Source organism: Theropithecus gelada, chromosome 8, assembly GCF_003255815.1.
Source record: "Theropithecus gelada isolate Dixy chromosome 8, Tgel_1.0, whole genome shotgun sequence".
Taxonomy (NCBI): domain Eukaryota; kingdom Metazoa; phylum Chordata; class Mammalia; order Primates; family Cercopithecidae; genus Theropithecus; species Theropithecus gelada.
In genome coordinates this window covers 50,599,775-50,623,449 of record NC_037676.1, presented here as the reverse complement: position 1 = coordinate 50,623,449, position 23,675 = coordinate 50,599,775, and positions in this window count along the sequence as shown.

Genomic DNA, 23,675 nt, shown 5'->3' with positions numbered 1-23,675 from the left:
TAAACAGAGAGAGAATGATGGGGGAGCTCCTTTAAACGGGCTTGTTGGGGAAGGCCTCCCCAAGGTGGGGACATCCCAGCTGAGATCAGGATGAGCTAAGGGCTCCATGACCTGTTCATTCACTTGTCAGAATCCTGCTTGTCTCTTAAAACCTAGCCCAAGTGCCACGTCCTCAAAAAGTCCTTGCTTACAAAGCTGAGCCCCCTCCTCTGTGCCCTCCAGTCCTCTCACTATGGATTTTATTACATTCGACTGAAGTGTTTGTAGCTTTGCCTCCACACTTGAGAACAGGAGCCCCACCTCACTCACCTTGGCCACAGTACGGCACAGTGCCTTGCACCTGGTGGGCAGTCAGAAGAAAATTGCTCCAGTAAGAGGATGGCCATGTGAATGCATCTACCTTCTGGGATGGCCAGGGGCAGTTAAAGAAATGAAACTTTGGATCATTTTCTACTTTCCCAACATTATTTCTTACTTATACCTGAGTGACAGCCCCCATAGCTAGCTCAGGCTGCTGTCAAAGATGTACATGTAGTCCAAGGTTTAAGGCCCATGCTAGGTGGTGCCTTGAATGTCCTTTTGGTTTGTAGATTTTCATTCCTCATTTCAACTTTAGGCCCCAGAACACCTCATCGGGTCTCCAATGCCTTGACACTTCTTTCTCCCACAGCCTCCATTTCTGCGCCAAGCTAGGAGTTGTGCCATGAAGAGCTGAGAGCTCTGCTGTGTTGCCCATCCCTCCAAGGCCTTGAGGTGGTGTGTCCAACCAGGAACCACATGGGGCAAAGAGACACATGAGAACCAAAAACCCCAAAGCAGCTGGGACCAAAAAGTGCTGCAAACCAGGCCAGATGCCTAGACTTTAGTTGTTTCAAAAGTCTCTTCTGAGAAGTAGGAACATTATGATGGTGCCTTGCATGGTCTCAGATCCTTTGTTCGGGAGCCCTAGAGGCACTTGGAAAAGTAAGCACAAGGCAGCACTGAGGGACACTCTTTCAATGGAGACCACACAGGATTGCAGGAGAAGATTCTCACTCAAGAGAATCTCATAACCAAAAATTTCAAAACACACAAAGAAGTATTTACTAAGTATGAGTTAGCAGACACAGTAAACCCTGGGGATAATAGAACAATGTGCTCAAGGAAGTTATAAAAAAAAGTTTAAAAATAAGTACTTTTTATGAGACGGAGTCTTGCTCTGTTGCCCAAGCTGGAGTGCAGTGGTGCAATCTCGCTCACTGCAACCTCCACCTCCCAGGTTCAAGTGATTCTCCTGCCTCAGCCTCCTGAGTAGCTGGGACTATAGGTGCATGCCACCACGCCTGACTAATTTTTTGTATTTTTAGTAGAGACAGGGTTTCACCACGTTAGCCAGGATGGTCTCGATCTCCTGACCTCATGAACCATCCCCCTCAGCCTCCCAAAGTGCTGGGATTACAGGTGTGAGCCACCACACTCGGCCTAAAATAAGTACTTTTAAACATTAAATAGATAAGAATCCCATTCTGTAGGTTTCCTGTTCACTCTGAGGGTAGTTTCTTTTGACTTGCAGAAGCTCTTTAGCTTAATTAGATCCCATTTGTCAATTTTGGCTTTTGTTGCCATTGCTTTTGGTGATTTAGACATGAAGTCCTTGCCCATGCCTATGTCCTGAATGGTATTGCCTAGGTTTTCTTCTAGGGCTTTTATGGTTTCAGGTCTAACATTTAAGTCTTTAATCCATAATTTTTGCAATCTACCCAGCTGACAAAGAGCTAATATCCAGAATCTACAAGGAACTTGAACAAATTTACAAGAAAAAAATCAAACAACCCCATCAAAAAGTGAGCAATGGATACGAACAGACACTTCTCAAAAGAAGACATTTATGCAGCCAACAGGCACATGAAAAAATGCTCATCATCACTGGCCATTAGAGAAATGCAAATCAAAACCACAATGAGATACTATCTCATACCAGTTAGAATGGCAATCATTAAAAAGTCAGGAAACAATGGTTGCTGGAGAGGATGTGGATAAATAGGAACACTTTTACACTGTTGGTGGGACTGTAAACTAGTTCAACCACTGTGGAAGACAGTGTGGTGATTCCTTAAGGATCTAGAACTAGAAATACCATTTGACCCAGCCATCCCATTACTGTGTATATACCCAAAGGATTATAAATCATGCTGCTATAAAGACACATGCACATGTATGTTTATTGCAGCACTATTCACAATAGCTAAGACTTGGAACCAACCCAAATGCCCATCAATGATAGACTGGATAAAGAAAATGTGGCACATGTACACCATGGAGTACTATGCAGCCATAAAAAAGGATGAATTCATGTTGTTTGTAGGGACATGGATGAAACTGGAAATCATCATTCTCAGCAAATTATCACAAGGACAGAAAACTGAACACGGCATGTTCTCACTCATAGATGGGAATTGGAAAATGAGAACACTTGGACACAGGAAGGGGAACATCACACACCAGGGCCTGTCATGGGGTGGGGGGATGGGGGAGGGATAGCATTAGGAGACATACCTAATGTAAAGGATGAGTTAATGGGTGCAGCACACCAACATGGCACATGTATACATAAGTAACAAACCTGCACGTTGTGCCCATGTACCCTAGAACCTAAAGTATAATAATAATTTAAAAAATAAAGAATCCTGGCAGAAATAATAAGGCACTTTAAAATAAGTGTAGATATTTTTGAGAAAGATAAAAACTTTTAGAATAAAATATAGTGATTAAAATTAAAAATTCAGGATTGGCTTGAATACAACCTTAGACATAGGTAAATAAAGAATTAGTGAACTAGAATATGTGTCTGAGGAAGTCACCCAGAATCTCAAGATAGAGAGAGACAGACAATAACATGCAAGCAGCACTGAGGCCTGAGATGGAGAATGGAGTCCCGCACATGCCTGGGCAGACCCTGCTTACTGCTTGCACAGCTTCCATTCTGCCCCCTCTCCTCCCAGATTGCTGATTTCTTTGGGTGACAATATTCCTAAATATATACTTATCTCCCAGCTCCTCAGAGCAAAAAAGTCAGCAAGTGACATAATTCTATCCAGTGAAATAGAAGCAGAAATTTCCAAGTGGCGTTCCTGAAGGTATAGTTTAAAATCCTACCTTGTGTCCTAAGGGTTCTTTCTGTGTGGACCACAGACAGTGCTGAAGTGGAGCAGTTACCTGGCAGATATACAAGGGATGATGAAGCAGAAAGCTAAAATGTCCTAAGCCTGCCTCCCTCCAGGCAGCTAGGCATGTGAGGAAAAAAAATCACTCTCATCTATTTAAGCCACTGTGAAGCTGTGTTTTCTATCTGATGCAGCTGGATGTAATGTCTCTAACTGATAAAATGTTTAAGAGGCATCTTGAAGGAGAGAATAAAGAGAACAGAAGTGAGGTGATACTTTAAGTAGAAATCCCTGAGAAATTTTCAAATCAAACATAAACACTTAGAAGGAAGAGTCTCACTAAGTGCCAACCAGAAAGGTTAAAAATAAGTCTGTACTTTGACACATTCAAAATATCAAGGGGAGAAAGGAAATCTTAAAGTAACCACAGAAAAAAGAAATCACAGATTCAGTGCAGATTCCTCAAAAGAGACAATACAATGAGACCCTCCAAGCCCAAAGAGGAAATTACTGTTGATCTGAATTCCCTACTTAGCCAAACTATTACTCAACAGTGAGAGCAAAATAAAGGCTTTTTCAGATAAAGAGGAGCTTATCAGTCAGAGGCCTTCCCTGAAATAACTGCTAAGGATATATGTTAGGAAGATGGGAGAGGAAGCCAGAGAAAAATGTAAATGCAGGAAGCGTTAGTGAGCAGAGACACAGAGGGACGCACATGTGAATCTAAACAATTGACTTTAAAATGTACATAAAACCTATGCAGCACATAGTGAAAGCTTATGATTAAAGAGGCCGTTTGGGTAACAAGCACAGAAATTGCCTCCCTGCTATCATTTTTCTAGCAAATCTTTGGCACTGTTATTCTACAAACAGACTTCCACGTCTGTCTCCAGTTCTTTCCCATAGAAGCGGACTGTAGGGTCAATATTTCTGCCACAGGAAGTTATTTAGGGACTAAAAGGACTGCCCCCATATTTTCTGGTGCTACCCAGAAATCTTTGACAACTATCACGATTTCAGTTTACAGACTTTAGTCAGGGAGAAAAATAATTTTAACTGTTTTATACAGAATGCTAAGTAGTTGAATCAAATCCATACCTGAAAAAACAAAACCGGTGCCACATCTAACCACTAAATATCACTGCCCCATGAATACTATCACTTCCACAATCTAATCTTCCATTCTGTCGAAACTCCCCCACATATGCTTACCCATTTAAATGCAAACAACACACTATGAAGGGAATGGCCCACTGAGGCTGTTCTCCATGTGGCAGGGAACTTCATTATGGCCAAGTGTTTCCATGGCAACATTGACTGTGACTTGGGATTGTATATAATAATCCCTGTGGTACAATTTGCTGGATTCTATTGCTTTATGTTGCAATTTGCTTTACTGGATTTTCTAAAATAAAGAAATCATTCATCCAAAATCATACAATATTCAAATTGATTTTTCTTTTTTTCCTCCTACACCCTCCCCCGCAACCCTTTTTAACAGTCTTAACACAGAGGATCACCATCTTGCTCTTCTTACAGTTAATTTCCTCTGGTCTGATCATTTCCAAAGGAAGTGACAGAAAATCACTAGTAAGATTCCTATGAATTTTTCTGACACTTGTCAAATGCCTCTTGACCTAAAATGCAGGCCAACTCTAGCCACTTTGAGACAGAACTTGATATCATTGCCATCTAAAGTTCCATTCCCCCTCATCCCCAGATTAGAGACTTTGAATCTTTCGATTCATTAGAGACCTTGAATGCTTTGAAATATGCTGGGGGTTGACAAAATATTCTCAGGAGAAAAAAAATCATTCCTTTCCTCTCTTACTCACAAACACAACATGGAAACTAGACCTAAACCCCAACGCGTTAGCCCCTCGCGGCCACATTCCATTCCCAGGCCTGGCTGATGAGGTGGTCTGGGAAGCATTCTAGCTGGGAGAGATCACATTGCTAAATGGGGACGAGAAAAGGAATGCGGTTTCCTGAAAGTTTCCAGCAAGTACATGGGAATGGAGCTCTTGAAAGAGCCCTAGAGCTGGAAGCACTTCCTTCTGAGAAACACTTCCAATCCCCCGTGGAGCCAAGTGTAATAACAGTCCTGACATTATTATTACAAAGGGGAAAAAATCATTCATGCAGACTTGCTGCTGTAATTTGGGCATTTATAAGCCACACCCACTTTGCAACCTTAAAGCCATGCGGTTTAAACTGGAGCCCACACAAAAGAGGGGGCTGTTAGTCAAAGCCATACAGCAATTACTGTCCGTTTTCTCAGAGGGTGTTGAGGATGGCTATTTTTTAAGTGCTTTGAGAGGTTTTAAAAAAAATTGGCCTCTTTCTTTCTGCATGCAATATATATCCTCAAAGTTTTAACAAAATTTTCCCTTTTTTGACCACAAGATAGAGTTCCAGACATGGGCAAAGAACTCATGTAATAAGAGCTTGTGGTTCAGGGGAACTTAATACAATAATCGTGTGTTCAGGAAAATTTTCTGCAATTGCAGCTCATTTTTTTCCTTTAGTGAATCTGCTTTATTTAGAATGAGCCGATGGCTCCCAGAAGTCACTGTGGCCTCCCACCATGCGCATGTGTCACCAGTTACGTTTGACTGACTTCTCTAGCAGGCATGAGCAGAGCACTGTCTTAGGAGACTTAGCATTACATATGTACCTTGTGGTTCCTGCACAGTAACAGGATGATTTTTTTAATTGTGGTAAAATATACATAACATAAAATTTACCAGTTTAACTATTTGTAAGTGCACAGTTCAGCGGCATAAGTACATTCACATTGCTGTGCAGCCATGACTACCTGCCATCTCCAGAACTTTTTCATCATCCAAATCAAAATTCTGTACCGATTAAACAATAATTCCCCATGATTCCTTCCATTTATACCCTAGCAACTGCTATGATACCTTCTGATCCTATGAATTTGCTGATTCTGAATATTTCATACAAGTAGACTCAGATAACATTTGTCCTTCTGCATCTGGCTTATTTCACTTAGTATGATAATCTCTGAGGTTCATCCATGTTGTAGCATGTACCAGAATTTCATTCTTTTTTCAGGCTGAATAATATTCCTGTATATATGATACTATATTTTGTTTCTTCATTCATCCATCAATGAACACTTGAGTTATTTTCACCTTTTGGCTATTGTGAACACTGCTGCTATGAACATTGGTGTACAAATATCTGAGTCCCTGCTTTCTTTTGGATATATACACAGAAATGGGATTGATGGATTATATGGTCATTCTTTGTTCAACTTTTTGAGGCACCTCATATAGTTTTCCATGGCATCTACACCATGTTACGTTCCTACCAATGCAGGTAATTGCAGTTCCAGTTTCTCTACATCCTTGTCAACATGTTATTTTCTGTTTTTCTGATAGTAGCAAAGTTTTTATTTGCATTTCCCTAATGGTTAGTAATGTTGAGCATCTCTTCATGTGCATATTGGCCATTTGTATACCTTCCTTGGAGAATGTCTACTCAAGTTATTTGCCCATTTTTTTTATTGAGTTGTTTGTTTTTGTTGTTGTTGTTGAGTTGTGGGAGTTCATTCTGGATATCCATCTCTTATTAGATATATGATTTGTAAATATTTTCTTCCATTCCGCGAGGTTTTTTTTCACTTTGTTGATAGTTTCCTTTAATGCACAGAAGTTTTTAATTTTGATGAAATCTGATTTATCTATTTTTCTCTTTTGTTGCCTGTGCTTTTGGTTTCAATATCCGAGAAATCATTGCCAAATTCTATGTCATGAAGTTTTTCCCCTGTTTTCTACAAAACTGTCTTTTATAGTTTTAGCTCTTATGTTTAGAGCCTTGATCCACGTGAGTTAATTTTTGTATATGGTATGAAGGTTGAACTTCATTCTTTTGAATGTAGCTATCCCATTTTCCCAGGAAATTTGAAAAGGCTGTCCTTTCCCCACTTGACACCATTGCGACCTCATATACATGGACTATGTATATGAGAGGATTCACTTCTGGGCCTTTTCTTCTGTTTCATTTGTCTGTATGTCTGCCTTTATGCCAGCACTACACTGTTTTGATTACTGCAGCTTTGTAATAAGTTTTGAAATCAGGAAGTATGAGTTCTCCAACTTTGTTCTTTTATTTTAAGATTGCTTTTGCTAGTCAAGATTCCTTGAGACTCTATATGAATTATAGGATGAATTTTTCTATTTCTGCAAAAAAAAAAAAAAAATGCGCTTAAGAACTTGATAGGGGCTGTAGAATTTATATATTTTATTCAATTTATTAACAGTAAATTAATTTAGTTGACAATATTAAGTCATTCAGTTTATGAAGACAGGATGTCTTTCCATTTATTTCTGACTAATTTCTTTCAACTTTTTTTAGTTTTTGATGTACAATTCTTTTGTCTATTTGGTTAAGCTTATTCCTAAGCATTTTATTCATTTTGATACTATTATTATAAGTAGAATAGTTTTCTTAATTTCTTTTTCAGATTATTATTAGCGGATAAAATCACAAGTGATTTTTGTGTGTTGGAGATGATTTTTAAAATGTGTCAAGAGGTTAGGCATCAGCAGGAAATATCCCTAACAAGAAGCGGGGTTATAAAGCACTGCAAGACTCACTTTCTTTGCAGTCGTCTGTCTATATATTTGAGGCCAAAGAAGGAAAAAAGATAAACTACTTATCCTACATAAGAAGCCAATCTCTCAAGGTATTTTTTTTATTTAATAGTGAGCATCTATTATATATCAGGCACTGTCTAAAGGCTTGGGGTACGCAGGTGAACAAAACAAAACCTCCTGCCATCGTTGAGCATAGAATCCAGAAAGAATAATAAAAAATAAACAAAACAGCCAAGTAAGAGGCATAAAGTGCAGAGTGGTGATACATGCTACTGAGACCACACAGCTGGAAAGGGTAAGACGCGCTTTTCCATGGGGTGGTCGGGGCCCACTCCACGAGGAAGCAACGTCGGGCTAGGCCTGAAGGAGGCGCTGAGCCGCAAGGAGAGTAGGAGGAGCTCGCTGGGGCCTGCTCAACGATGGCAGGAGGTTTTGTTTTGTTCACCTGCGTACTGAAGGCTGGAGCTGAGTGGGCCGGTGGAGGGAGGCAGGTGTGGGAGGGCCGGCAGACCGTGTGCCGTCTCTGGACCCTACTCTCGGGAGCGTGTGAACTGGGGCTAGAATAGGGGGTGCCCAGGAGTCCCTCTCCATATTTAGAAGCCGTGGCCCTCAGGCAGATGAGGAGTCCTGATTTCCTTATATTTAAATATACCTCAGAAAATATCTCATGCTGCCTAGGGGAAGATCACACAAAATAATGCCTTGGGAAATACTTTGTAAAGAGCCAAGTTCTGTAACTAAGAGAGTTACAAGGTTCTGCACCTTGAGGCGCAAATTCTGCAGAAACAGAAGCAAGCCTGTGCTCCTGTTTTCTGGGTTACCTTTTACCAAATGGAGGTTTGATGGACTAAACTAAGCATTAGTGGTTCATGGGTTCATGGGTGGTGCACACATGCAGAAGAACTTGGCTTTACTGGATATTAACTTAAAATTCAAAATTCAAGATGTGTTTGATATGAGGACCAGGACGCTTGTGAAACACGCAAGGTAAATGCTCAGGAGAGGTGTGAAGGACTTCCCATTTCTAAGACTCACATGGAAAGCTGCTTTAAAAAAGAGAGTATGGTCTTGGTGAGGCATAGACATGTAGGCCAATGGAATAGAATCCTGAGTCCACAAATAGAGCCACACAATCGTGACCAAATGATTTTTGACAAAGGCACAAAGGTAGTTCAATGGAGAAAAGGTAGTCACCTTCACAAATGAGGTTGAAACAACCAGATATCCAAGTGAACCTCAAATTAACCTAAAATTTGCCTCAAAATGGATCATAGATTTGCATGTAAAACATAAACTATAAAACTTCTAGAAAAAAAGCAGGAAGGAAAATCTTCATGAATGGAATTAGGCAAAGAGTTTTTAAATGTCTCACCAGAAACATAATCTATAAAAGAAATAAATAAAAAATTGGACTTCATTAAAATTAAGAACTCTTGCTCTGTGAAATGTACTGTTAAGAGAGTAAAACAAACATCCTAAAGACTGAGGAACAATATTTGCAAATTACATATCCAAAAAAGTACTTGTATCCAGAATATGTAAAGAACTCTCAAAGTGCTGCATAAGAAAACAAATAACCCAATTTCTTAAAAATGTGCAAAAGGCCAGGCGCAGTGGCTCACACCCGTAATCCCAGCACTTTGGGAGGCTGAAGCTGGCAGATAACAAGATCAGGAGTTCAAGACCACCCTGGCCAACATAGTGAAACTGTCTCTACTAAAAGTACAAAAATTAGCCTTGTGTGGTGGTGGGCACCTGTAGTCCCAGATACTTGGGAGGCTGAGGCAGGAGAATCACTTGAACCAGGGAGGTGAAGGTTGCAGTGAGCTGAGACCGTGCCATTGCATTCCAACCTGGGTGACAGAGAGAGACTCCATCTCAAAAAAATAAATAAAATAAACAAAAATAAAAATGTGCAAAAGACTTTATCATTTCCCCAGAGGATATGCAGATGGTTAATAAGCACACCGAAAAGATGTTCAACATCCTTCATTAGGGAAATACAAATTAAAACCACTGTGTGGTAACACCACGCACAAATTAGAATGACTAAAACAAAAACTACTCATAATACTGAGTGTAGGGGAGGATAGGGGAAAACTGGGTCTTTCATACATCGCCGGTAGAGTGTAAAAGGGTACAGCCACCCTGAAAAAGTTGGGCAGTTGTTACAAATGTAAACATACACTCCTCACTGTTTACAGCAGGGGTTGGAAAACTTAAAGTGGCAGATGGTAAATGGTTTAGACTTAAGGTCTTTGTCGAAGAAAGTCAACTCCCCTGTTGTAGAATGCAGCCGCACAAAGATACATGAACAAGTGGGCATGGCTACATTTCAATAAAACTTCACAAAACAAGTAGAACTTGTTTTTGCTTTGTTTCATTTTGTTGTTTTTTATGGTTTGTACAAACTTCAAATCATTTTAACATTTTTAAGTGGTTATAAAATTTCCTGCATAGTAGCCTCAATTTTCAGTTGTTTTGTGACCTGAAAAGCCTAAAATACATATTATCTGACCATTAAAAGAAAAAAAAAAAGATTTCCATCCCCGCTCTAGAGATATGGAAATTTATGTTCACCAAAAATTTTGTAAATGGTTATTCATAGCAGCTCTAGTAATAATCATGAAAAACAGAAAACAATATAAATGTCTTTTAACCAATGAATCAACAAACTATGACACATCTATACAATGAAATACTAGTCAGCAGCAACAAGGAACAAAACCACTGATATCCTCAATCACGTGGGTGAATCAGAAGACGCCAATATCCAAAGTTAATTCCTCCATTTTATGAGATTTCAAATCATGCCTGTATGCTACTAGGCAAATAATATTTATTATAAGTTTCAATCTATCAAATACAATATCTCATTATTTTAAAGATGCTCTTAATCCAGTGTGGGGACAGATTTGTATAGTCTCTAATTATAAGACTGGAACTCAAAATGACCTAGGCTCAAAATCAACTCTGGCATCCCTGAATTGTGTTACCTTATACAATTGATTTATTTGAATCTCTGTCTCTTAAAATAAAAATAGTAATAGCTTGAAGAAGAGGAAGAAGAAGAAGAAGAAGAAGAAGAAGAAGAAGAAGAAGAAGAAGAAGCAGCAGCAGCAGCAGCAGAAGCAGCCGCCAACATCAAGAGGTTTCTACCTGTATGATCCTATTTACATGACAGAGCAGTCTGATGGCTTTGCGGTGGCATGGGGGAGGGTGTGATCACCCCAGGGCAGCTCAGGGCCTCCAGGTGCTGCAGCTAACCTGTGTCTTACCTGTGATGAGACAAATCTACAAGTGTGTTAAGGTTCATGGGTGGTGCACACATGCAGAAGAACTTGGCTCTACTGGATATTAACTTAAAATTCAAAATTCAAGATGTGTTTGTAATACTGTCGGCGTCTACCTCTTCAATATTCATGCATTCCAATGCCTTCCTTTGTTAAAAGCCACAGAATGCAGCAGGAAGGGAGACAGGCTGACAGACACCATTAAGAACCTTGAAGAGCTTCTGCAAAGAAAGAACCATGATGTCAAAGGCGAGCTTGCTTGAAGGAGTAAGACATGGGGGGAAAAAGTCAGACTTTAGTATTTTTTGCCCTGCTGCTAGGAAGCACCTCACTGAAAAGTTATCATGTATGGCAGTGACGATGCTAAAAGTTCAACAAGGCACCAAGGAATGACAACTCAGACAGGTGAAGTCACTTGTTTTTTATGAATTCTGGAAAAGGGGACTTTTAAGTGTCACCACTCAGCATCTACTTGAGTTCTGTCAACAGCAGGCATTGCACTTTAGGTGCCTGTACTCCTCAGAGATGTAGAGGAAGAACAAAGACAAAACATTACCCTTTACAATTCCACAGTCAAGTAGAAGATAAACTGAATGCCTGCAAGGGAGGACCGCACCAAGAGCAGGCCATGGGAACATCTTAAACACAGCCTGGTGGAAAGCAGTGGGTGGCTCACAGAGCTAGGTTCAGCTAGAGCCTAAAGAGGTTAAACAGAACAGCATCTGGAGAAGCAGAGTCCTGCAAAGTGTCTGAAAATGAACAAGGACAGAGACTAGTTAGTGACTGTCAGAAGGGGCCAGGAGGTGAGTGGGGGAACTGGGCTTTCCAAAAAGTCACAGAACACAGCTCTGAAGGTGCAGAGGTAGGGAATTAGCACGCCATAGGAAGGGCACAGGCAGTGAGTCTGGGCCAGTGTGGGACGGGCAAGGAGAGAACAAGAGCACAGGTGGCCATGCCAAGCACATGGGGAGCAGTGTCCCCAGCTCACACAGCTCACCTTGGCAGCGGACAGAGATCACCACCCTCTGAACTTGCAATCCCAGGGTGAGTGGACAGTAACGTCCACTTGCTCTGTGTATAATAATGACTGTACTATATCTGTACTAACTGGAGTTCTCCAGAGAAAGATAACCAATAGGAGGTAAATATGCATGGAGGGAGAAACAGCAATTTATTTTAAAGAATTGACTTATGCAATTATGGAAGCTGGCAAGTCCAAAATCTACAGGGTGGGTTGGCAAGCTGGAGACCCCAGGAAGGCTGATGTTGCAGCGGAAACCTAATGTCCATTAGACTGGAGAACTAAGAAAAGGCCTACGTTGCAGTCCCATTCTGAAGGCTGTAGGTGCCTTTAGGGAAGGCTGGAAGAAAGATGGAGTGTAAGTTTTTGGCTGCATACCAGGGTGCTTGTTCAAGGAGACCCAACCTCCCCTTCATTCAATGGGTCTGAGTCTGTAAACTGGCTCAAGTTTGGGAATTGATTGAGGGGGTATGACTCTCTTTTTATGGTTCAAATTAGACTTTAGTTTGCTTGACCCAGAATTTAACTGCTTATACAGTTCGAGTAAGAATTTAGTAGGCCTCCTATGTGTTTCACTGCTGAGAATACCATGATCTGCCAGCCGATGCCCCGGGCTGGCACGAGTCAGGCTCTTCTGATTGCCGCTTGGATTCTGCCATCATTTACAGGGTTCACATCCATGCAGTGATGCTACTTGGCCGCTGCCACTTAAGGATTCAATACTCCTGTTGCATGGATGTTCCCCCACTGTAGGGTGTGGCCCACAGAGAAGAGCAGTCACAGCTCATCAAGGGTTCTGGGGCTCCCCTCTCACATGCATTTCCCATAATTGTGGTAAAAGGTGTGAGTTCTGGGCCCTCTCAAGGGTGAGTGAGGACGTCTGGAAGGACAAGTCCTCTCTTGCATTCCAACCTCCCCAAGGCTTCAAATCCCTTCCTCTGCATTAAGGCATGACAGGGTCAGCATCTCTAACTCATTCACTGTGGGCTTTTGGTCTATGTTTCTGCCAAACAGCCCAACAGTTAGAGCCCTTTCAACTCCCCAAGCTGCTGCAAAAATTAGTTCAGAATCTCTGTTTAGTGGGCCCGTATCAATGCATTTGGCCTGATCCAACTCAGTGTTCTTTCCACCATTATCTCACACCCTTCATATCCTTAATATCCACACAATACCACATTCTTCCCTTCTTGGGAGAAAATGTTCACTGACTGTGATCACAATGGGATCAACTTTTAAGGGATCCCATTTCTTAAATTTGGTAGACTATAGTCGGGGAAGGAAGGAACAGAATGGGGAATGATACCGCTGGTCAAATGTGTTCACACTGAGAACAGAATCATAGACATTGGAGGCTAGGAAAGGTGAAGGGTTGTGAGGAATGGGCACCATGTTCCCTGTTCAGGGGATGGTTAAACTAAAAGCCCAGACTTCACCAGGCAATATATCCGAGTATCGAATCTGCTTTTGTACCCCCTACATCTATAAACATTTTTTAATTATTTTATTTATTTATTTATTTATTTTATTTATTTTAAGACGGCGTTTCACTCTGTCCCCGGCTGGAGTGAAGTGGTGCAATCTTGGCTCACTGCAACCTCCACCTCCTGGGTTCAAGTGATTCTCCTGACTCAGCCTCCCGAGTAGCAGGGACTGTAGACACTCACCACTACACCTGGCTAATTTTTGTACTTTTTTTAGTAGAGATGGGGTTTCTCCATGTTGGCCAGGTTGGTTTTGAACTCCTGACCTCAGGTGATCCACCTGCCTCGGTCTCCCAAAGTGCTAGGATTACAGCCTTGAGCCACCGCGCCTGGCCTTAAAAAAATTTAGAAAGCAAATGTGCTCACATTGAGCACCCCCTGTGCCAGATGCTGGTGTGTGGATCCAGTCCTGTGAAGTAGGTGACTACCCACCTCATGTTCCAGAAGAGGACACTTGGATCAGAAAGGAACTTGTCCAGCGACAGAGAAGGTAGCAATGGTGGATTCAAATCCAGATCGGCCTGGCCCCAAAGCATGTGTAAATAAGCTGTTGGGCCGAAACCTAGAACCTTCAGATGCCGATTGCTTAATAATGCCTCCTGGGCTTTCTTGTTTCCCAAAAGTTTTGCATTTTGGCACAATCTCCTTTGTGAATCTGAGTCTGGAATGTTATGGGAACAAGATGAAGAAGAATTGGCCTCCAATTTTATTTTAGAGTTCAGAATATGTTCGTCGTGTACGGTAAAGGCAACCAAAATCAACATTGTTAAATTAAATCATGACTTTTGCAGAAGTACTGATTCACATAGATACTGTACATTTTCAGGGAGAACATGTGGATTTTAGGGGAACCAGCCTGCTTCTAGTTAGGGAGAAATTGTGCTCCACACATTCTGGTTCAGAAACTCCTCTGGGCGTTTTGAGATGCCAGAATCTGGGAGGTCAGGTTAGCCACTGCACACAGCCCTTTCCAGAAAGCATGATGTATTATGTTTGAAACGCTAACAGAAGCTCCTAGTCACAGAGTGAATGGCCAGTAACTTTTAAAAAGACCTGGGATTAAACTTCTGTAGAAGAAATTAATTTACGGCTTTATGATTTATTAAGGTCCCTTTGGCCTTCTGACTCACATTGCCATTCAAAGAGTAGTTAGACAAGCTCATTTTGGACCAAACTGAGAAGGCACTGAGACTGAACCCCAGGGAGACAGTCCGTCTTTGTCTCATTCCACACTGCACCCCCAGCCCCTGGTGTAGCACACGGTACACAGTGGGGCTGGGCAAAGATTTGTGAAGTGCACCAATATTACTGGGAAGGAGAATGTTCTTAGCACCAAAGATTTGAGATTAGGTCAAGAATACGGGATTAGTCACTGAGCTCACAAAGTATGCATTAGTCGTTTTATTAACATCGAATAAGGGAAATTTTTTGTAAACAAAGAAGACATAGAATAAGTGGCTTATGTTAAAGATAATTATTTATACGTTGTGAAATGTCTGAACTCAGTCCCCTGAGAATAAACCATCTCGATATATTTCTTCGGCTTAGCTGAGAAAAGTTCAACAATAATAAACATGAAATGTCTGTGCTTTTTAAACACCCAAAGGAAAGAGTGAGAACCCCCACTCTGACTGTTTCAGCGGCAGACCCATGTGCGCAGGGTAAACAAACAAAGCTTAGGAAGCCAGAGATGGAGGCATGCATTCCACAGACCCGGGGCTGCCCCGCCTGCAGCCCCGGGCAGTGTAGGGATTAAAGGGCAAGGGCCAAGGGCCAGGTCAATTTTTGATCCGGAGACCGAAAATCTGAGACTGGCCAGGTCAGAAAAGGCCCAGAAAGCCAAGTACATCATCTACTCCTGGCTCCCCCAAACAGGTAGGCGCGCACTCAGCTGTGCTGTTGAGGAGGGGATGGCAGAGGACGGTGCCGGCCTTCTCTTGGAACTTTCCAGGACCCTCCTGCACCCCCTGTGACAACCTAAGGGGCAGCTCTGCACTCACTTCACCTCTGGCACTAATGCACCAGCTGGTTGCACTCTGGTGGGTTTCCCAGACTGAGTTTCTTGCAGAGAAGACAGGCTAGTGAAGTTCTCTAGAAAACAAAATGCAGAACTTCCAAAGTGCTATTTAGAAGAGTAGTACAACTCAAAAACAACCAGTCAGTCACAGCAAGGACCCCAGGGGACAGATCAGGGTTTCTGGAAGATCTGCTGGTGTGGCTGCAGCTCTGCTGTGGGTAGGGTCCATCCTAGGTGGGCTGTGCAAGGCTGTGCATGGTCCACCTCAGGGACCTGGTGCTCCCAGCTGCATCTGCCCAGGGGCCTGTTTCTGCCCCCAACCCAGCCTCCACAAGAGCTCCCTGAGACTCAGTCTGGGCAATCCCATCTCCTGTTGAAGTCCCATAATCTGTGAAGTTTGTGGTCGATAAAGGAAGTTTAGGAATAGGAAATAGAAGAGCTGTTTTAAATATAGAGACCTAAGGCTTAGTCTACGCATAAAATACAAAGGAAAAAATGGAGCCCTCAGATACTGTATAAGGAAAGTAATTCAGGTGCAGGAAGAGAAACCCAAAGCCCGACCTTGAAATAAAGCCCATAACATGCAACAAAGGTGTGGGGTGCCTGGGTGGGGGTGACCCAGAATAGATTTCCTGAGGAAAGTATTTGAGAGAAAAAACAAAACAAAAAAATGAATCCTGTACGGAAAGTCAGCTTTGTGGCACGGGGTTGGGGCAACCAGACTCATTTTGTCACTATCTGCTACACCCAAACTTCCAGAAAGGGCAGCACCCTCAAAGAAGACAGGGTCTGAGGACGCACCAGACAGGTGAGCAAAGAGGTTCAGGATGTGTGAGTGTTTTAAAACACACCATCTACCGAAGACTTGTGCCCACAGTAACAAATACACAACAGCTTTTTTTCCATCTTTTTAATCATCAGACCAAGAAATCGAAAGAATCATTTTGTGGGAGTCTATGTGCTCATCAAACTGATCTGCAAAGTTTGAGGACTCGATCAAACAGAATAATGCAATGCCTTCTTAAAATATTTCTCTTATGGAGGTTGGATGAAAGATATGCTTTGTTCTGCTAATGTGTAAGGCACGTGGTGTCAGCTCCACAGGGACAGGAGGAACCCACTGCCAGCCAGCCTCTCAGGGACATTTCCTCTGCTCAAAGATGGGATCAGCCCTGTGCAGCACAGGCTGACCCAGGAGAAACAGGAAAATTCCCAGGTCCAGTCAGCAGGGCAGTGGCACCTCGACCCCCAGCGTCTACTCCCCACAGTGGACCAACCTGAATTCCAGCCAGCCACAGTCCCTGGTCACAGCCATCCAGACCCCCCCTTAGGAGGCTGTAACACCCCACACCCAACCCACACCATGCCCCAGCCAACTCTAGTAAAAGAATGCTCTTCCCTGGAGATGACTCATTGTTTTATACCTCCAAGGTTCGCACATCAGAGAGGAGACGGTGGGTCCATCTGGTGTCTCCAGGTTCTGAACCGTCATGACTTTTGCTCACAGGTGTAGCCAAGCCCGCAGCCTGTCAGAGGAGGCCTCCACCCCTAACACGTCTCCCTCCACTACCCCAACCCTTCCTCTTCCTGGCCATTCTGCCTCCAACTCCCCATTAATTCTCATCTGCAAATCTCTGAAAACCTGCCACCCTGGGGGTGCAGCTGGCCCAGGAAAGGGAGCACAGAGGGCAGCAGCCCATCAATAATCGTCAGCAGGGAAGACTGCGCAGCTAGGTGGCAGCTAATTAGGTAGGGTGGAGTAATTAAATTCACAGGCTTTGATCTGTTCTTCAAATATTTCCAAATGTTCTCTATCATTTGGCTTTAGATACCATCACACTTCTCCACAATTACGAGATGCCTCCTGGTTGACCTTGGTCTCTCTGCTGCTGAGGGACCGAAGCTGCAGCCAGGCCAGCATCCCCCAGAGGAGGTGAGTGAGAAGCCTCTCAACTGGGAATCAAGCAGTTGCATTAATGTAACTTATAGACACGGGCGATAGGAAAATGCAGGAAATGGCTGAACAAGCTGTTTGCCAGTCCTTTTCAATTTCGAAAATCAGATGGGCCATCACCAGAGGGGACTTAAAGGGAAGCTAAAGCTAATTTGCAACAGTGTTTTGTATCCATCACCAAGGCACAGACTGTCACATTTCCATCCGGAGAAAGCGCGCCTCCGCTCGCTGAGACACGGCATCGCCATTCAGAAGGTCTCATTTCCATGGCCTTCCTGCCCCCCAGAAAAGAGGCTACTCTGTGCGGGAGCCTTAGGGAAAGGACCCACCAGCCATGGTAGTGTCTCTCCTCCCCATGAGGAAAGACCAGCCAGTTTTTTTTGCTGAAGTAGGTGGCTGTTTTGTGATTAGCAGGAGTTTGTGAAGAGCTGGGATCCCACTGGCTCCCAGCCTGTAGCCCCCACCTCAGCCCTGCAGGGCCACCACGGAGAAGTCCCATTGCTACGCTGCCTGCTGGTGCAGTCGACAGGAACCAACTGGGATTCGCTGGTCAGCAGTGTCGTCTCATCATCTCCTAAAAACTGGGAGCTCTGGTGCAAATACCACTCTCCAGTTCTGCTACTTTCCCCCTTCCTCAGAATAAAAATAACCTCTTCAAGGGAAATGGCTGTCTATGGGTAAACCGTCTGAGTGAAAGGAGAACCCACTCCCAACACTGCCTCTGCAGACTTCCGAAACCAAACAGGAGCCTCAATGTCTGAACGTTTCTATTACTTCATCTACGCATAAAGTGCTCACAACCATCCAAGAAGCACAATCTTTTAACACAAAACAATGGAAAGTGAGAAGGCTGTTTCATTACTTTTCCATCTTTGGCTCAGACATGGAAAGGCTATTCTGGGCTGAGTCTTACAGGAAGTACCAAAAACCTCAGGAGGGATGGAGCTGCTGCAAGATTTCCAGTCTGTTTTAACAGGCTGTTGGAGACATTTCAGACAGGTTTCTGCTGAAGACCCAAACATGTGGGTGCTTATCTGAACTGAACCCAAATCTTTGGAATTTTACACCTCACTCCTGAAAACTCTGCCGCATGCTCTGACTTGCAGCTCCCGGAGGCACTGTCTCCTGGGAGTCAGGGTCACCTTTGCATACACCTGTTCTGCCCAGGGTGGTTGGGAAACGTCTTTCAACTCTGTAATTCTCCAGTTCGTTCTATATGGTCTGTGCAACCACTGAGCTTTCAAAGCAAGCCCACTGGAATGCTTCATAGCTGAATGGTCATAGGAGGGCTTTATAATGAATCTACTTGGAGCAACTCAGAACAGGTATCAGCTAGAAGGACAATTAAAGTACGTGTTCTGCCAGGAAATGCTGCCAGTTTTTACCTGTTAAAGCAATTGGGAAATAGACCTGTACCTGCTGAAAAATTTACTTGTACGTGCACGCATGATGTGGGAGGGTGAGCAGGTGTTTGCGAACCACAGTTATGTTCTTAACAATGCTTTCTGTCTCCAATTGAAAAAGAATGTTTGCTGCTCACGCTTTCTTACAACGAGAAGAGGAATGTTCTGTGGAGGTCAAGAGCCTGATGGGGTGGTTAGATTTTCAGAGTGAAAGAAAGTGCTTGCTATGGAGCATGAATTTCTACATCCAACATATTTTGGGATTTTCTTTAATCAAAAGCAAGCAGCTTTGGATTCTTCCTCCTAACTCTTCGCTGCTAAACAGTAGGAAAGGAACTAGCCCTGGTAACCAAGGCCCAGAGGACACCTCAGTCACTTCCTGGCCCTCTGTGCTGGGATTTGCCCAGAAGCAACATTTCCCCCTGTGCTTGAATGAAAGGACCCCACTACAGGAACAAAGAGACAGTAAAGTAATTCATTGAGTAATCCTGCTGAGAAATGAATCCCATTTGAAGCCAAATCTAATTGCACAGAGACACTGAATTCGTGCCTAGGTGATAATAGATAAGGAATGCTTTCATTATGCTACAATGGATGAGTAGACTCTTCAAGAGCAGCCTAGTACCCTGACAACCCACATGTAAATGGGGAGTTGCATCAGTGTGTTCCATAGACTAATTTCAGATTAGAATGAAACACAGAGAAGACATGTTTTTACAACAAAGGAGAAATAGTTTGATGTTTCTTTGTAAGTCCTCTGGCTGTGCCCTTCTTTTCCTGGGTTATAGCTGCAGAGTGTGGGCCAGAGAGTGCTTTCCTGTCGTCTCTGCTGTGCAGGAACAGCTGCTGCCGTGAAATATCTGAAGCCCAGTTTGGGCAGAGCCCCCAAATCCTCAGTGTTCCACACAGGAAAAAGCTGGGAGATTGCTACTTTTGCTCCAGCTTCCCCCTTTCCATGGTCACAGCAAACAGAGCCACTGTATTCAGGAAGTGGTGACTGGTCTATAATTGGAGTGTGGTCTGCGGTCAGGCCCATTGTGGTCAATATTGTGGCCTCCCCCTGAATTTTGTTCCATGAAGGTGCCATCTTTAATGTTGCCAATGTATTATCATCCCTTCTCCCTCCCCCAAAAGCCTTGTCCGTAGCACATTCCTAACCATCAGACCACTTATAAACATAGGTCAATGAACTTTTGCCCTTCTAGCATGGATATTCAGAAGCCCAAGGCCTACTTCTTCTTGCAGTCTCAATGCAAAGGCAACAGTGAAAAAATACTGGCACTAAGCCAGCTGCAGAAGCATCTCATTTAACCTGGCACACAATACTCAGTTACAGGAGCAGGTCACAGGAAGATGGGATACCCAGACCCTCAGGCAGACCAAGCCCACGAAGCACCTGTGAGAGGGATGGGCAAGGTTGCCAGGGCACACAAGCACAGCTAGGTAGTCCAGGAGATCCATGGACATGGAAAATGTCCAGCCTAGATAGCCAATTTCCACCTGCTCTACTTTGCAACTTTACTGTGCTATTGGCCACAGGTAAAGCTGTGTAACTGAGGCGCTTGTCTATCAGTTCAACTCTCTCAGCTGCTTTGATTTCAATGGAAAATGACATGTGTTTTCAAAGAAACCTGGGCAGGGCCTCCCAGCTGAGAAATACAATCGTGAGCACGGGGGCCTGGGTTTACCCATGGACAGCCGCATTCTTTCCTGGAGCTTCAGAGTCAAGCACATTGACTTATAAAACCTTAATTAGGGTCTTAAAATGGTTACAGCACTGTTAAAAGGGTGAGGGGTGGGATGTCCACAGAAATCCAACATGTCTGTTCCCTCACCGTGTGCTTATTTTCATCTAACTCCCTTTTGAAAAAGCAGCACCCACCACCCGATAGCCATCTCACTGGAGTGAGCAGGTGCTGGGCAGAGCACAAAGAGTGCCAGCTTTCTCTGTTTAAGATCCTCACCCTGGCCGGGCGTGGTGGCCCAGGCTTGTAATCCCAGCACTTTGGGAGGCTGAGGCGGGTGGATAACAAGGTCAGGAGATCGAGACCATCCTGGTGAACACAGTGAAACCCCATCTGTACTAAAAATACAAAAAAATTGGCCGGGCGTGGTGGCGGACGCCTGTTGTCCCAGTTTCTTGGGAGGCTGAGGCAGGAGAATGGCATGAACCCGGGAGGCAGCGAAGCTTGCAGTGAGTAGAGATCGCGCCACTGCACTCCAGCCTGGGCGACAGAGTGAGACTCCGTCTCAAAAAAAAAAAAAGATCCTCACCCTCTATGGTGCCATGTTACTGCCAATGTGCAGAAATCCCCTTCCCAAGTTCCCCAAGGTGTTTAGGATCATTGAAAACCATGACAATTGCTGGCTTGCTTTTAGGTGAGCACTATAAACAAACTCCTGCCCAAGTGGAAAATGCTTTCCAAGCCAGCTTTTCTAAGTCAACGCCAGTCTCCAAACCTGGACATTTCACAAGGATCTTCTCATGTTTTCCATTGTTTTGCTTCCAACATACATCCTAAAGCCCGAGCCTTTCAGGTTTGCATCTCTAATGGCCTCTTGCAAATGGCCTTGCTATTTTGTCTTGAATGATTCTAAAGTTTTGCATTCTTTGGGGTAGGTGGATCCATTCACTGCTGGACAGACTATCTGCAACTCAGCCAGTCGCCAAACACTTCCTGAGCTCATGGACCTAGCTAGCTCCTGGCTGGCATTTATTGCAGGCCTTTCAGTGTTCTGGGTAGTTTGCAGGCATTCCCTCCCATTTTTCACGTCCTTATGAGGTAGATGACATTTTTACCCCAGTTTTACATATGAGGAAACTGAGACTCAGAGTTGTGAAGCCACTGGCACACACAGCATAGCAAGGAAGCAGCAAATGTGACACCTCACCCAGGTCACCTGGCTCAGAAGCCTAAGCACAAATCCACTGGCGGGCCTGGAGTACCGTGGCACACAAAATACCAACATCTCCTGCCCTCGTGGATCCCACAAGGGAGAATTCAGAAACTAAACAAATGCAAATAACATATTAAATAAGCATAGGAGGAACAGAAAGTACAGATCGCTATGGAAATTGTGCAGCAGACGTACCTTGCAAATGTGCAGTTTCCTTATATGGAAACACACAGGCCTTCTCAGAGGGAGAAATGAAAGCATACACCAAATGCACTTTCTCTCCTCTAGATCCTAATCCCTGCCTGGAACAGGTTACATTTTTCTTAGGGAGCTGAAGAAATGTATTAAATACCTGAAATCCTTAATCATTAATTTGTTCTCATCTAAAACCTAAGAGGATCTACACACAATGCTGATGTGACTAAAAATTAAAATAAAACCCAAGAGGATCACTAACACTCTACGTTTTGAAAAAATCTATGAAGTGATATCATTTGCATTTTTTCCAAGACAGTGTACATTGCTCTAAATTAAAAATAAGCATGTGCCTGAGATTTAGAAAATAAAGTGGAAAAAAGTAAATGCTGCTTTCTGTATCATGTGGACATTTTTTATTAGAATTTGTTTTTCAGAGAAAACTCAGTTTTAAGCAAATGTTTTCCCTCCTGTAAAGCTGGGATGGTACTAGGAGGTGTTGATGGCAAAGTAGAAAAGTAAACCAGGGAGAGGAACTGCGGCTAATTTGCTCTTTTATACTAATTTTTAAAAATGATTAGTGGAAAAGGGCATTGAAGCTACTGATCAGACTAAAATATTTTAACGCATCTATAAACTTTGATTATCTATACTATATTGTAACAGCATCAGCTAGCACATGTTGGGAGTGTATTATTTGCCAGGTACTGGACTAGGTCTTTGCTATAGTTATGCCTTTCCAGGCAAATATTGTAACTACTCACGAAATGTAAAAATGAATCATTGTCACAACTGGCTTGTAGGGAGTGCTGGCCCCACACCAAGCATTATCCTACACACTTTATGTGTCTTAGGGGACATTTTCCATTAACTACTAGTGCAGCATCTAAATCCCCATCCTATTAAGATGGGGAGGTAAGGAATGAGTCCCACTTTCCCTCAGCGCACCCTCTGGTGGCTTGCATCCTACTGTTTAGATTGGCCATTGACTCCTGAAGAAATGGTTTCATTTCAGAAACAGTTGGCCAGTTTCAGTCATGCGATGGTTGCCTTCTCATAAGCTAGCTCAGCCCTGCTTTGGAAAGCCAGTGGTCATCTACAAGGTTGGCAAGCAAGAATTCTAACTAAATCACAAGCATTTTCTCATTTAACCCTCACAGCCACCAAATGAGGCAGATACTTTACTATGTCGATGTCATAGGCAAAAAATTAAGGTGCCAAGGGGTTGAATGCCTGATATGGTTTGCCTCTGTGTCCTCACCTAAATCTCATCTTGAATTGTACTCCCATAATTCCCACGTGCTGTGGAAGGGACCCGGTGGGAGATTATTTGAATCACGGGGCCAGTTTCCCGCATATTGTTCTCATGGTAGTGAACAAGTCTTATGAGATCTGATAGTTTTATCAGGGGTTTCCGCTTTTGCATCTTCCTCATTTTCTCTTGCCGCTGCCATATAAGAAGTGCCTTTCGCCTCCCGCCGTGATTCTGAGGCCTTCCCAGCTATGTGGAACTGTAAGTCCAATTAAACCTCTTTTTCTTCCCAGTCTCGGGCATGTCTTTATATGAGAGAAAATGGACTAATACAATGCCTTATTCAAGATTGCAGAGCTAGTGCCAGTGTTGAAACCTGAGCAATCTGACACC